Source organism: Ranitomeya variabilis, chromosome 1 (genome assembly GCF_051348905.1).
Source record: "Ranitomeya variabilis isolate aRanVar5 chromosome 1, aRanVar5.hap1, whole genome shotgun sequence".
In the NCBI taxonomy this organism is placed as follows: Eukaryota; Metazoa; Chordata; class Amphibia; order Anura; family Dendrobatidae; genus Ranitomeya; species Ranitomeya variabilis.
In genome coordinates this window covers 1146718978-1146735195 of record NC_135232.1, presented here as the reverse complement: position 1 = coordinate 1146735195, position 16218 = coordinate 1146718978, and the positions used below count along the sequence as shown (strand labels likewise).

At 40.2% G+C, this 16218-nt stretch overlaps 1 protein-coding gene across 5 annotated transcripts in view; it reads right to left on the bottom strand.

Annotated features, from left to right (window-relative positions):
- Nucleotides 1–16218, bottom strand: part of SFXN5 (sideroflexin 5) — a 317212-nt gene that overhangs the window by 88209 nt on the left and 212785 nt on the right. The window lies entirely within an intron of this gene.

Sequence of the window (16218 nt, the reverse complement as noted above, 5' to 3'; positions counted from 1 at the left end):
GGTCTTTATTTTCTCAGGTGGTAAAGCTGTCCACTCTTCTTGGCAAGAAGCCTCCAGTTCCTGTAAATTCATGGGCTGTCTAGCATGAACTGTGCGCTTGATATCTCCAAGAGTGGCTCAATGATACTGAGGTCAGGAGACTGAGATGGCCACTCCAGAACCTTCACTTTGTTCTGCTGTAGCCAATGACAGGTCGAATTGGCCTTGTGTTTTGGATCGTTGTCATGTTGGAACGTCCAAGTACGTCCCATGCGCAGCTTCCGGGCTGATGAGTGCAAATTTGCCTCCAGTATTTGCGGATTACGTGCTGCATTAATCTTTTCTTCAACTCTGACCAAGTTTCTTGTGCCCTTGTAGCTTGCACATCCCCCCAAAAAATCAGCGATCCACCTCCGTGCTTTACAGCAGGAATGGTGTTCCTTTCATCATAGGCCTTGTTGACCTCTCTCCAAATGTAACGTTTATGGTTGTGGCCAAAAATTTCAATTTTGGTCTCATCACTCCAAATTACCTTGTTCCAGAAGTTTTGAGGCTTGTCTCTGCGCTGTTTTGCATATTGTAGGAGAGATTCTTTGTGGCATTTGCGCAGTAATGGCTTTCTTCTGGTGACTCGACCATGCAGCCCATTTTTCTTCAAGTGCCTCCTTATTGTGCATCTTGACACAGCCACAACGCTAGTTTTCAGAGAGTCCAGTATTTCAGCTGTTGTTATTTGTGGGTTTTTCTTTGGATCCCTAAAAATTTTCCTGGCATTTGTGGGTGACATTATTATTGGTCTTCCTGACCGTGGTTTTGTTTTTACAAAGCCCCTGATTTTCCATTTGTTAATCACAGTGTGAACGCTGCTGACTGGCATTATCAATTCCTTGGATATCTTTTTGTATCCCTTTACTGTTTTATACAGTTAAACTACATTTTCCTGTAGATCCGTTGACAATTCTTTTGCTTTTCCCACGACTCACAATCCAGAAACGTCAGTGGCTGGATGAAAGATGCAAGAGTCTGTCTGGATCCTAGAACCTCACTCAGCTTTTATGCACACACACTGACTACAAGCAAACAGGTCACAAGTGAGGATGTTACCTTTTTCATACCCATTTGTGTCAACTTCTGTGCATGTTATCAGGCCAAAGTCACCAGGGTTTGTGAACTTTTGATCAGGGTCATTTGGATGTTTTGGGTTGTCATTATGATTTAAAAAGAGAAAACACAGTAGTCTGACAATAAATAGCTTCACCCAACCACTAACCATGAGTGGAGAAAAAGTTTTGGTGTTATTCTTATTCTCTGAAAAAATGCCAAGAAAGCAAAAATTCTGCCGTGGTATGTAAACGTTTGAGAACAACTGTAGACGACATGCCTAGCTCAGACAGGGGGCCACATCCCTGTTTGTACAAAGTACAAGTAACTACAGCAAAACCAAAGAAATTAGCCTGACTAAGTTGGTCTACATGGAAAGTGTAAGAGCAGGTTCACACTGTGGCCATTTCACAGACAAAATCCAACATAAGAACAAAATGAGCATATACCCTACAGCAAGCAAATAAGTACGGTAAACAGTAATAGTTCATGTAAAAAAAATATAGGGGACTTAGTCAACGCTATGTTGATAAAAAATAGATTACCGACGTGAAAGCTGAACCAGGTCCTGTGAATTTCTTCACACTAACTATGAGGTATACAGCTAGTTATATAGGGACCCAAGTACAGAGTTTGCATTGGAGGCCAAAAATGTGAAATGTCAACATTGGTCAGCATCAGCCCACCCCCACCCCCAATCTATCGTATAGCTTGTCGGTAAAAATGATCTACACCCACAAAAATGGTGAACAATACAGCTTCTACTGGTCTTGAAGTGTTTCTGAGCTTTGGACGATTTATATTTGCTAGAAGACTCTCTTGGCAATAAGCTGATCACAAAGTGTCCTGCCGGCGATAAGCTGTGATCGGTGGATTAACCTGACTGTTCAGTTTCCCTACAGCGACACCACAGGAGAAATGAAGAATTACATAGTCTCCATTCAAGTCAGTGTTAGGTCTTTTGGAATGCAGGACAGGACAGGTCCTCCAGAGTGAGAGGTACTCTTTATAATGACTCTCTGCTCTGGCCAAGAGGTGACAATCAGGAACAAAGAACCTCCTTCTATTATCACACAATTTCTTAATTGGGTAAATGACTACTCCTATGAGGGAAAAATCGCATTGGCACGACTCACACTGTCCCAAGTAAAGACAGGTAGACTGGTAAAGCTGGAGAGGCGAGTCGTCTACAAAAGCTGGGTAGTTGGCCTCTACCACAGCAAATGTTAAGCCAAATGGTTGACAATTTGGGATTTTTAGAGACAAGTGGAATTGCACACTTATTAGATGTCATCAGAGTATGTGTCCATGGTTAGCAGGTGTATGGTCCACGCATAAGGCCCACATACACATTAGACTAAAGTTGGCCGCACCCACCGCTATTGGCGGGATCGATGCACAGTCTAATGTGTATGGTCGCTTCCGACTGTCACCAGACAGATGATGTTGGGGGGGACAGAGGATCCATCCAGTAAATTTCAACAGCTGAATCCTTTGCTCCCCGAGAAATAGGTCGCTACCAGAGGAGCCTGTCAGCAGCTCTCATATAAAGAACCAGAAGCACTTGGCCGAGCGTCCCTGTGTATGGGAGACTTGGGAAAGGTCATTCGGCAGAAAGCCATCGGCTGTGTATGAGACCCGCATGATTGTGCAAGCAGAAAACCATTGACCACTGTCTGACCGCACAAAACCAATACCGCGGTGCCACCGGGGCTCCACCAGCGACATCGGTGCAGCTCTATAGTAAAGTGTCATTTCATTAAAGCATTAGCCTTTTAACTGTGGACACATTTCACCCTCACCAGCTCCGCTAATTATTGACAGTTGGTGAAGAGGAGATTTCACTTTTTTCCTCCTGTTAAACTGCATCTAATTAGTAATTACTGGTTCACTGTCATCTTCCTGAAATAATCCCACTGCACATAGGCTCATTAACCTTTTGCGGTTTTTTATTTGGCCCTGCCAGTAATACAAGGGCTGGAACAGATCTGGAAACAACAGCGTGGATCTCCAGCTTGGGGCGAAGGATGGATTACAGATGGCAGGTGACCTAACGTGTGGACCAAAAGACATAGGAAACCAAGCACAGGTAACACCATTGTTTCTCTGCAAGGAATAAGCCACTGCTATCCTGTAGATGGGGAAGAGTCCTGATACCCCCATACACGTCATATTGCCTCTTGGGTTGTATGTGTATGGTAGCTTTCAGAATTAACAGAGGAAATTCTGCAATGGAGAAGTCAAAGAAACCATAAGGCAACAGCTCCTCCATAGACCTGACCAAGGACATCTAAAAAGAGATTATGATTGATGAGGCAACTGGAAGGAGCAAACACGATGTTTCCATCTTCTAAATTTCCATTGCAAACTAAAATGTATTGTCCGCCATGTACAAGTAACAAAGTATTCACATATATCTGGCTCTCATGTGAGATTTCTGGATCGAAGACATCTTCTGTAGATATGTTCTCCTCCAAAAGTAAGAAAACTGGTAGTTTCACCGAACCTGTAAGTCAATGTCTCACCCCTCTGTAGCCAGCCATTTCAGGGTTCTTGATCCTGGTCAGTACAGAGGAGGAAACTGGTTGGTTGTGGGAGATGCTTTTGAAAGAAGCACCTGGCAGATACTTGTACTCAGAGCTGATAGTGAATAAGGACTTTGAGACAGTGCTCTATGTAGGTGGATATCTGGTTTGGCTGATACCCCCTAGACATGTTTCAAGACTCTTTCTTTACAGGTTTTGACATTGACATGCAGGGTGGCTACCCATAGGTGGTAATTACGAGACAGATTTCTTCCTTTTGGAGGTAATTTGCATACATGGACCTTTGGTGATACATCCGTACTAGAGATAAACAAATCTCCTGAAATTTGTTTTGGCCCAATTTACCAAATTCACTCAATTTGGAGCTAACAAAATTAGTCCACAGGCAAGTGCCTCAATTGCCATGGAAAGATGTTCTGGGGTCTCTCCAAAATGCCAAACCTTAAATGTAGGGGAGGGGTTAATAAAAAAAATACATTATACTCGACTCACCTAGGCTCTCCCCCTGACTCCTTAATGCTGACTCAACAGTCAGTGATGAAAATCGCTAATTGACCTCGTAGACTTCAGCTGCAGAAGAATAGAAGATGTTCGAGAAGGACCTGGGACAGGCAGTGGAGGAGGTGTGAGGCATCAGGTGAGGGCCCAGGACAGGTGAATATAATACTTTTTTATTACAATGGCTTCATGACCCTCAAAAGAATCCAGAAAAATAGTGACTGGCGAATTTGAAATTATTGGGAACATTACAAAGGATTAGAGTAGTTAGGGCTCAATTCTTCTCATCTCTACTCCCTACATTTGCTGGATCTCCACATCGAGAACCTGTAAATTCCAAGAACTTTCTTCTATTCAAAAACTTCTCATAGAAGATGCCATTCATCACCCTTCTTTCTACCAGCCTAAGGATCATCCTCCACTTCTCTACAGCAAGAGATGAGAAGATAATGGGTTGATGCGAGGGAAAACCTGGGTTGGGATTGTGGCATGACCTGGCAGAAGGAGTAAGCCCCGTCTCTTCAAACTAAACTGTGCAGATCAGAACGGCAAAATTTTGAAATCATGTGATAATTGAAAATTAAAATTACATGAGAGGCGGGAGATTAATAAAAAAAAAAATAAAACAGAGGGAAGAACACTTGTTTTGTTCTTGGATGTCGATTCACTTCTCCTCGGTGCAGCAGTCTCATTAATTCTCAAATGTTGTTATTAATCATTTCGCTAATCATAAAATCAGTGATGGCCATATGACCTCAGACTGTGGTAATAGAGCCAACACAGACTGATCGTAATGAGGGAAGAGTACATTTGTACGACATACATAGAAAAAGAAAATACAAAAAAAAAAAGCTCTAATTGCATCTGGGCACTTGGCATTCCCAGCACATTTGAGGGAGCTCAGGGCTCTTGGCCACAGAATTCTTGGCGGGCTCGACGAGACAAAGTGAATTCACATGATGTTGTTGGGTAGCTGACACCAACGTTAAAGGGAAAAAGACAGCTCTAAAGGAAAAGTAGCGGGGCGGGAGGGAAAAGTGGCAACGTCTGGCCGGCCCACGGGGCAAGAGAAGGTGTCACCGATGCCTTCACAGAACGTTGGGACGCTGCTACAAAGTAATCATTCCATTAAATAAGTTGCGACCTTCATCAACTACAGGAAAACAAAACCAAATTGGATTAGTAATTAATTTTTATGTAATTGAAAAACTGAAAAAGCCTCCAGATATAAAGGCAGGACGTGACCGACCAAGTCACTGACGGAGCCAGTCCTCTATGAGCCGCTGTAATATCTATCTCCATTAACAAACGACCAGGCAATGGTTAACACGTCCCCGTTCTTACTGAATACTTCTCCAAACAGGTTGGAATATCAATTGAAAGCTGTTTAAAGGCCAAATCCATTTGTAAATGATTTAGAATAATTAAAATAAATGTGTTTTCCATTGCTAATTGCTGAAGTGGTTGGAGAGAAGCGAGGACGATATCTGAACGCGTAGGTTAGAGGCTCGCCGTGTCGTATAGATATGTCACACGGCGGTGATTCCGATTTATCAGGTTTGAAGAAAAGTTGCCCAACAAATAATAATACCCCAAAACTAGTCGAAAATGCGACAAAGTGATATTATAACCAGAGATGAAGTTATAGAAGCTTTCATGGGACCAACAATGGTAAAATATCTTTCAGCTCTTGGATTTTCAGGATCCATACAATGGGATTGACGGTAGAACTGGGTTGTTACGGTGTAACTTGGTGACAAGTCCTTGGATGCAGAAGACCCAGGAGCTACGTACGGTAAGAGAATATGTTGTGTCAAAACTATGGATTTAGTAAGGACTTTGATTTTTTTTGTAGTTTTTTGCTGTGTTGTTCCTAGGCTCTGTAGGATATGGACATTCCCTCTAGGGTCAGGCTGGATTATCAGGCTGAGGAATCGTGATTCTCTGAATCGATTCTGCACAAAATTACCACGATGAGAGCAGCCCAGTTCACAAGGACCACAGCACAACTACATGATGGATGAGTTTCCAGTGAATCCGTCAGTGATCTCATATTGACGGCTCCATACTTGTCACTCTTATATTTAATTTTATATTTAATTTTCGTCTAATTATGATGTCATGCTTCTGGGTTTGAACCCTTAAGATTGTACTTTGCGGTCGGCTTCTCTGTCCACCAAGCCACTTTAGATTTACTTTTTCTCTGGGTGTTTAGCTTCTGTTATCCTTGATTCAATTGTTTTAGTGTAACAGGTGTTTTCATTTACTTGTTTGTCTGCTCTATAACCTTTTTGGGTGCAGCTTTATATGTTTTCCCCCTGCTGGTATTTCCGGCTGGTGATGGTCTCATTTAGATGTCCAGCCATACTGCTGTAGTTTAAGCCAGTCAGTGAAAGACCAGCTAGGGTTTATCGCTTTGCTGTTTAAGTTCTTTACCCTGCACCAATCTTCAGTTTCTTTTTGGGAAGTAGGCAGCATATTCCCTATCTGTACTTACTTAATCCATTTTTTTTGTATTTCGTGGTTTGTTTTACTCACTCTAGGATCTCTTTCTATTTCAGTACTCTTTCCCTTCTGTAGGTAATTTACACTCTTCTCTGCCCTCTGGTTTATCAGGAGGAACTTGAAGTGTTCAACAGCTTTTTAGGCAGTGTAGGTCCAAGTTGCCATCGTCTATTCTGTGTTTAGGGCTATTTCAGCTCTTGCAGAAGCCATTAAGGACTGCGGGGTCAGGATCTCTAGTCGGTACATGAACCGGGAGGGTCAGTTGCAGATTTTAGAGTTTCACCTATTTTCCCGAGTGAGTTACTACACTATCATAAAAGATGATTAATGGGCATATCAGTTAAACTTTTATTGTATCGTAATCAGCTACATAATCAGCTAGTTCAGAACAGAAATAAGTGCAGTCAGAACGAGTTCACTGATAGATTCACTGATTACTCATTTATGAAATCAATTACACAGTACTAAACAGATTATGCAAAATGAAAATGGTCCAAATTTTTAATGAAGACCTAACAAAAATGCAGATAATCAAGAAATATAAAATCACCAAAAGAGGTCAATATCCAGTAATATTGGGGTCAATAAAAGTCCACCATGAGCCACAAGAATTCCGATTGCGCCCAAGTAGCACTCACATGATAAAGTTTAACATTTAGTCCCATTTAAAGGCTTTCAAAAACTTCATAAAGATTTATTTTTATTGCTCATTTGCTTTTTACAAGCAAAACTAAATAACTGTATAAATATTATTCACTGGTACAAACACGGCTCCTGGTTTTGATGTGCCTCTCTCTCTTCTCTTGGTGATATAGACAGAAGCAAAGATTTCCATGTGATAGAGAGGGGAGATAGCATCTCAGAAAAGCTAGAGAATTGCAGGTTGTAGAAAAGGAGGAAAGCACATATAGAGGAAATCAGTGAAGGATAAAAGCTGCGCTGAAGCACTCCTCAACACCAAGAAAGAAAAGTTGTGTAATTATGAAAATCACAGGGTGGATAGATAAATTACGGAAGTCCAGTTCTTGACCAGAACGCTTCTTCTTAAAAGCTATTCTGTTGTGATGCATGCAGGATGTGGTTTAGTATTGTCTGCTGAAATATGCATGGTTTTCCCTGAAATAGAGAATGTCTGGATGGAGCAGATGTTGCTCTAACAACTCTATATAACGCTGAGCATTGATGGCGCCTTTCATGTGTGAGTCTCCCATGCCATAGGCACTAATGCCCCCAATACCATCAGAGATGAAGGACCTTAGCGCTGAATAACAAGATGGAAGGTCCCTCTCCTCGATAACAAGCTGGAAGGTCCCTCTCCTCAATAAGCTGGATGGTCCCTCTCCTCGATAACAAGCTGGAAGGTCCCTCTCCTCGATAACAAGCTGGAAGGTCCCTCTCCTCAATAAGCTGGAAGGTCCCTCTCCTCGATAACAAGCTGGAAGGTCCCTCTTCTAAGAACTCTATATAACGCTGAGCATTGGTGGCGCCTTTCATGTGTGAGTCTCCTATGCCATAGGCACTAATGCCCCCCATACCATCAGAGATGAAGGACCTTAGCGCTGAATAACAAGCTGGAAGGTCCCTCTCCTCGATAACAAGCTGGAAGGACCCTCTCCTCGATAACAAGCTGGAAGGTCCCTCTCCTCGATAACAAGCTGGAAGGTCCCTTTCCACGATAACAAGCAGGAAGGTCCCTCTCCTCGATAACAAGCTGGAAGGTCCCTCTCCTCGATAACAAGCTGGAAGGTCCCTTTCCTCGATAACAAGCAGGAAGGTCCCTCTCCTCGATAATAAGCTGGAAGGTCCCTCTCCTCGATAACAAGCTGGAAGGTCCCTTTCCTCGATAACAAGCTGGAAGGTCCCTTTCCTCGATAACAAGCTGGAAGGTCCCTCTCCTCAATAAGCTGGAAGGTCCCTCTCCTCGATAACAAGCTGGAAGGTACCTCTCCTTGAAAACAAGCTGGATGGTCCCGAGTCCACATGCTACGATGTCTGTAGTTTTCATAAAGAATTTCACATTTTCACTCATCCAACCACAGAACAGCTTTCTATTTTGCCTCTGTCCATTACAAAGGAGTTTTGGCTTGGAAAACACAGCAGAGTTTCAGTATTTTTGCAATGCTAATGCTGGCGACCTTGCATGGTTCCTCTTCCCCCCTCCTTGCAGGGATGCCGAGATATTCAACGTTGCGGATGCGCAGTCACCTCTCTGTCTCCAGCACATCTCTCTGCTTCATGTGAACTGACTTTTAATGGCGCATCCAGTGCGATAGCGTGCACTCCCTGCTCTTAAAGGGGCAGCAGACTCAATTATAATGCCCCCAGCCAATAGTGGGAGGCATCTAGGCATAAAAGACACCATCCCAATTAGGGAGGTGCTTGAGCAACTCGTATAGTTCCTGTGTAGTAGTGTGTGCAACTGTATGTTGCCAGGTCCCTCGTCCCGTGTAGTTAAATGTGAGCCTGAACCCCTGGTCCCTGTGTGGCCAAGTCCTGAACCAGAACCCCTGGTCCTTGTGTGGCTAGGGACCGGTCCTTGTGTGGCCAGGGACCGATCCTTGTGTGGCCAGGGACTGATCCTTGTGTGGCCAGTGCATGAACCTGAACCTTTGCTCCATGTGTGGCCAGGGTCTGAACTCTGAGAATCTGCACCGATGGTACCTGCACCATGAAACCGTTCCATCAGTACATTAAACTGCACCTGGGTCTGTCATGGTTAGCATTCCTGTGTCTGTACCGGCAGAGCATGTTCTAGTATCTGACTCCAGGTCTGTCTGTGACCCCGCGTCAGTATCCATTCTGTCAGAGCACCCAGGACCTGAATAGTCTGAACAGAGTCCGAAAACCAAGTAGCCGCTTAGTCACGGCTCTCCTAGGTAAGCCCGGCCCCGAGGCACAGTGGGTCCACGAACCACGTGTGCCACCTGCGCGCGTGACAATTGTGATGATATGTGGCTTTTTCTTTGCATGATGAAACTTTCACTCTTACTTCTGAGAGACTCTGCTTCTCTGACATGCTCCTTTTATATAGTAATGTGACTTAGTTGAAAATTTACCCTCCAGATGTTTTTCATTAGTAACAATTACTTTTCCAGCATCTTGTAAACCGGTCCCAACTTTTTTTGAGATGCGCTGCTGTCAATTTTGAAAAAGAGTTGATTTTTTCAAATGAAATTAAAAATGTCCAATGTTCAACTTTTGATCTGGGTTTTATGTTCTGAATAAAACATTACTATGAAAGATTTCCAAATCATTCCATTGCTGTTTTCTTTATATTTTAAACAGTGTCCCAACTTTTTGGGAAGAATATAAAGAATATATTACTGGTGGAGACACAGTCTTCATATCCAGCCTATATTACTGGGATGGAAACACAGATATCAAATCCAGCCTATATTATTGGAGAAAACACACACAGCTCACATCCAGCCTATATTACTGGGAGAGACACACAGACCTCACATCCAGCCTATATTACTGAGAAATATACACAGAGCTCACATCCAGCCTATATTACTGGGAGAGACACACAGACCTCACATCCAGCCTATATTACTGAGAAATATACACAGACCTCACATCCAGCTTATATTACTGGAAGAGACACACAGACCTCACATCCAGCCTATATTACTGGAAGAGACACACAGACCTCACATCCAGCGTATATTACTGGGAGAGACACACAGAGCTCACATCCAGCCTATATAACTGGGAGAGACACACAGACCTCACATCCAGCCTATATTACTGGGAGAGACACCCAGACCTCACATCCAGCCTATATTACTGAGAAATATACACAGAGCTCACATCCAGCCTATATTACTGGGAGAGACACACAGACCTCACATCCAGCCTATATTACTGAGAAATATACACAGAGCTCACATCCAGCCTATATTACTGGGAGAGACACACAGACCTCACATCCAGCCTATATTACTGAGAAATATACACAGAGCTCACATCCAGCCTATATTACTGGGAGAGACACACAGACCTCACATCCATCCTATATTACTGAGAAATATACACAGACCTCACATCCAGCTTATATTACTGGAAGAGACACACAGACCTCACATCCAGCCTATATTACTGGAAGAGACACACAGACCTCACATCCAGCCTATATTACTGGGAGAGACACCCAGACCTCACATCCTGCCTATATTACTGGGAGAGACACACAGACCTCACATCCAGCCTATATTACTGGGAGAGACACACGGCCCTCACATCCAGCCTATATTACTGGGAGAGACACACAGACCTCACATCCAGCCTATATTACTGAGAAATATACACAGACCTCACATCCAGCTTATATTACTGGAAGAGACACACAGACCTCACATCCAGCCTATATTACTGGAAGAGACACACAGACCTCACATCCAGCGTATATTACTGGGAGAGACACACAGAGCTCACATCCAGCCTATATTACTGTGAGAGACACACAGAGCTCACATCCAGCCTATATTACTGAGAGATATACACAGACCTCACATCCAGCCTATATTACTGGGAGACACACAGACCTCACATCCAGCCTATATTACTGGAAGAGACACACAGACCTCACATCCAGCCTATATTACTGAGAGATATACACAGACCTCACATCCAGCCTATATTACTGAGAGATATACACAGACCTCACATCCAGCCTATATTACTGGAAGAGACACACAGAGCTCACATCCAGCCTATATTACTGTGAGAGACACACAGAGCTCACATCCAGCCTATATTACTGAGAGATATACACAGACCTCACATCCAGCCTATATTACTGGGAGACACACAGACCTCACATCCAGCCTATATTACTGGAAGAGACACACAGACCTCACATCCAGCCTATATTACTGAGAGATATACACAGACCTCACATCCAGCCTATATTACTGAGAGATATACACAGACCTCACATCCAGCCTATATTACTGGGAGACACACAGACCTCACATCCAGCCTATATTACTGGAAGAGACACACAGACCTCACATCCAGCCTATATTACTGAGAGATATACACAGACCTCACATCCAGCCTATATTACTGAGAGATATACACAGACCTCACATCCAGCCTATATTACTGAGAGATATACACAGACCTCACATCCAGCCTATATTACTGGAAGAGACACACAGACCTCACATCCAGCCTATATTACTGAGAGATATACACAGACCTAACATCCAGCCTATATTACTGGGAGAGACACACAGCTCACATCCAGCCTATATTACTGGGAGACACACAGACCTCACATCCAGCCTATGTTACTGGTAGAGACATACATACCTCACATCCAGCCTATATTACTGGGAGAGACACACAGAGCTCACATCCAGCCTATATTACTGGGGGAGACACACAGACCTCACATCCAGCCTATATTACTGGGAGAGACACACAGAGCTCACATCCAGCCTATATTACTGGGAGAGACACACAGACCTCACATCCAGCCTATGTTACTGGTAGAGACATACATACCTCACATCCAGCCTATATTACTGAGAGATATACACAGACCTCACATCCAGGTTATATTACTGGAAGAGACACACAGACCTCACATCCAGCCTATATTACTGGGAGAGACACACAGACCTCACATCCAGTCTATATTACTGGGAGAGACACACAGACCTCACATCCAGCCTATATTACTGGGAGAGACACACAGACCTCACATATATATTCTTGTACATAGGTGCAGTATTATAGTAGTTATATTCTTGCACATAGGAGCAGTATTATAGAAGTTATATTCTTGTACATAGGAGCAGTATTATAGTAGTTATATTCTTGTACATAGAAGCAGTATTATAGAAGTTTTATTCTTGTACATAGGAGCAGTATTATAGTAGTTTTATTCTTGTACATAGGAGCAGTATTATAGTAGTTTTATTCTTGTACATAGGGGCAGTATTATAGTAGTTCTATTCTTATACATAGGGGCAGTATTATAGTAGTTATATTCTTGTACATAGGAGCAGTATTATAGTAGTTATATTCTTGTACATAGGGGCAGTATTATAGTAGTTATATTCTTGTACATAGGAGCAGTATTATAGTAGTTATATTCTTGTACATAGGAGCAGTATTATAGTAGTTATATTTTTGCACATAGGAGCAGTATTATAGTAGTTATATTCTTGTACATAGGAGCAGTATTATAGTAGTTATATTCTTGTATATAGGGGTAGTATTATAGTAGTTATATTCTTGTACATAGGGGCAGTATTATAGTAGTTATATTCTTGTACATAGGAGCAGTATTATAGTAGTTATATTTTTGCACATAGGAGCAGTATTATAGTAGTTATATTCTTGTACATAGGAGCAGTATTATAGTAGTTATAGTCTTGTACCCAGGCGCAGTATTATAGTAGTTATATTCTTGTACCTAGGGGACAGTATTATAGTAGTTATATTCTTGTACATAGGGGCAGTATTATAGTAGTTATATTCTTGTACATAGGAGCAGTATTATAGTAGTTATATTCTTGCACATAGGGGCAGTATTATAGTAGTTATATTCTTGTACATAGGAGCAGTATTATAGTAGTTATATTCTTGCACATAGGGGCAGTATTATAGTAGTTATATTCTTGTACATAGGAGCAGTATTATAGTAGTTATATTCTTGCACATAGGAGCAGTATTATAGTAGTTATATTCTTGTACATAGGGGACAGTATTATAGTAGTTATATTCTTGTACATAGGAGCAGTATTATAGTAGTTATATTCTTGTACATAGGAGCAGTATTATAGTAGTTATATTCTTGTACATAGGAGCAGTATTATAGTAGTTATATTCTTGTACATAGGAGCAGTATTATAGTAGTTATATTCTTGTACATAGGGGACAGTATTATAGTAGTTATATTCTTGTACATAGGAGCAGTATTATAGTAGTATTATAGTAGTTATATTCTTGTACATAGGGGCAGTATTATAGTAGTTATATTCTTGTACATAGGAGCAGTATTATAGAAGTATTATAGTAGTTATATTCTTGTACATAGGAGCGGTATTATAGTAGTTATAATCTTGTACATAGGGGGCAGTATTATAGTAGTTATGTTCTTCTACATAGGGGCAGTATTATAGTAGTTATATTCTTGTACATAGCGGCAGTATTATAGTAGTTATATTCTTGTACATAGGGGCAGTATTATAGTAGTTATATTCTTATACATAGGAGCAGTATTATAGTAGTTATATTCTTGTACATAGGAGCAGTATTATAGTAGTTATATTCTTGTACATAGGAGCAGTATTATAGTAGTTATATTCTTGTACATAGGAGCAGTATTATAGTAGTTATATTCTTGTACATAGGAGCAGTATTATAGTAGTTATATTCTTGTACATAGGAGCAGTATTATAGTAGTTATATTCTTGTACATAGGAGCAGTATTATAGTAGTTATATTCTTGTACATAGGGGACAGTATTATAGTAGTTATATTCTTGTACATAGGAGCAGTATTATAGTAGTTATATTCTTGTACATAGGGGACAGTATTATAGTAGTTATATTCTTGTACATAGGAGCAGTATTATAGTAGTTATATTCTTGTACATAGGAGCGGTATTATAGTAGTTATATTCTTGTACATAGGAGCAGTATTATAGTAGTTATATTCTTGTACATAGGAGCAGTATTATAGTAGTTATATTCTTGTACATAGCGGCAGTATTATAGTAGTTATATTCTTGTACATAGGAGCAGTATTATAGTAGTTATATTCTTGTACATAGGGGACAGTATTATAGTAGTTATATTCTTGTACATAGGAGCAGTATTATAGTAGTTATATTCTTGTACATAGGGGACAGTATTATAGTAGTTATATTCTTGTACATAGGAGCAGTATTATAGTAGTTATATTCTTGTACATAGGAGCGGTATTATAGTAGTTATATTCTTGTACATAGGAGCAGTATTATAGTAGTTATATTCTTGTACATAGGAGCAGTATTATAGTAGTTATATTCTTGTACATAGCGGCAGTATTATAGTAGTTATATTCTTGTACATAGCGGCAGTATTATAGTAGTTATATTCTTGTACATAGGGGCAGTATTATAGTAGTTATATTCTTGTACATAGGAGCAGTATTATAGTAGTTATATTCTTGTACATAGCGGCAGTATTATAGTAGTTATATTCTTGTACATAGCGGCAGTATTATAGTAGTTATATTCTTGTACATAGGGGCAGTATTATAGTAGTTATATTCTTGTACATAGGAGCAGTATTATAGTAGTTATATTCTTGTACATAGGAGCAGTATTATAGTAGTTATATTCTTGTACATAGGAGCAGTATTATAGTAGTTATATTTTTGTACATAGGAGCAGTATTATAGTAGTTATATTCTTGTACATAGGGGACAGTATTATAGTAGTTATATTCTTGTACATAGGAGCAGTATTATAGTAGTTATATTCTTGTACATAGGGGACAGTATTATAGTAGTTATATTCTTGTACATAGGAGCAGTATTATAGTAGTTATATTCTTGTACATAGGAGCGGTATTATAGTAGTTATATTCTTGTACATAGGGGACAGTATTATAGTAGTTATATTCCTGTACATAGGAGCAGTATTATAGTAGTTATATTCTTGTACATAGGAGCGGTATTATAGTAGTTATATTCTTGTACATAGGAGCAGTATTATAGTAGTTATATTTTTGTACATAGGAGCAGTATTATAGTAGTTATATTCTTGTACATAGGGGACAGTATTATAGTAGTTATATTCTTGTACATAGGAGCAGTATTATAGTAGTTATATTCTTGTACATAGGGGACAGTATTATAGTAGTTATATTCTTGTACATAGGAGCAGTATCATAGTAGTTATATTCTTGTACATAGGAGCGGTATTATAGTAGTTATATTCTTGTACATAGGGGACAGTATTATAGTAGTTATATTCTTGTACATAGGAGCAGTATTATAGTAGTTATATTCTTGTACATAGGAGCGGTATTATAGTAGTTATATTCTTGTACATAGGGGACAGTATTATAGTAGTTATATTCCTGTACATAGGAGCAGTATTATAGTAGTTATATTCTTGTACATAGGAGCAGTATTATAGTAGTTATATTCTTGTACATAGGGAGCAGTATTATAGTAGCTATATTCTTGTACATAGGAGCAGTATTATAGTAGTTATATTCTTGTACACATGGGGCAGTATTATAGTAGTTATATTCTTGTACATAGGAGCGGTATTATAGTAGTTATATTCTTGTACATAGGAGCAGTATTATAGTAGTTATATTCTTGTACATAGGAGCGGTATTATAGTAGTTATATTCTTGTACATAGGGGACAGTATTATAGTAGTTATATTCTTGTACATAGGAGCAGTATTATAGTAGTTATATTCTTGTACATAGGAGCAGTATTATAGTAGTTATATTCTTGTACATAGGAGCAGTATTATAGTAGTTATATTTTTGTACATAGGGGCAGTATTATAGTAGTTATATTCTTGTACATAGGGGACAGTATTATAGTAGTTAGATTCTTCTTACTG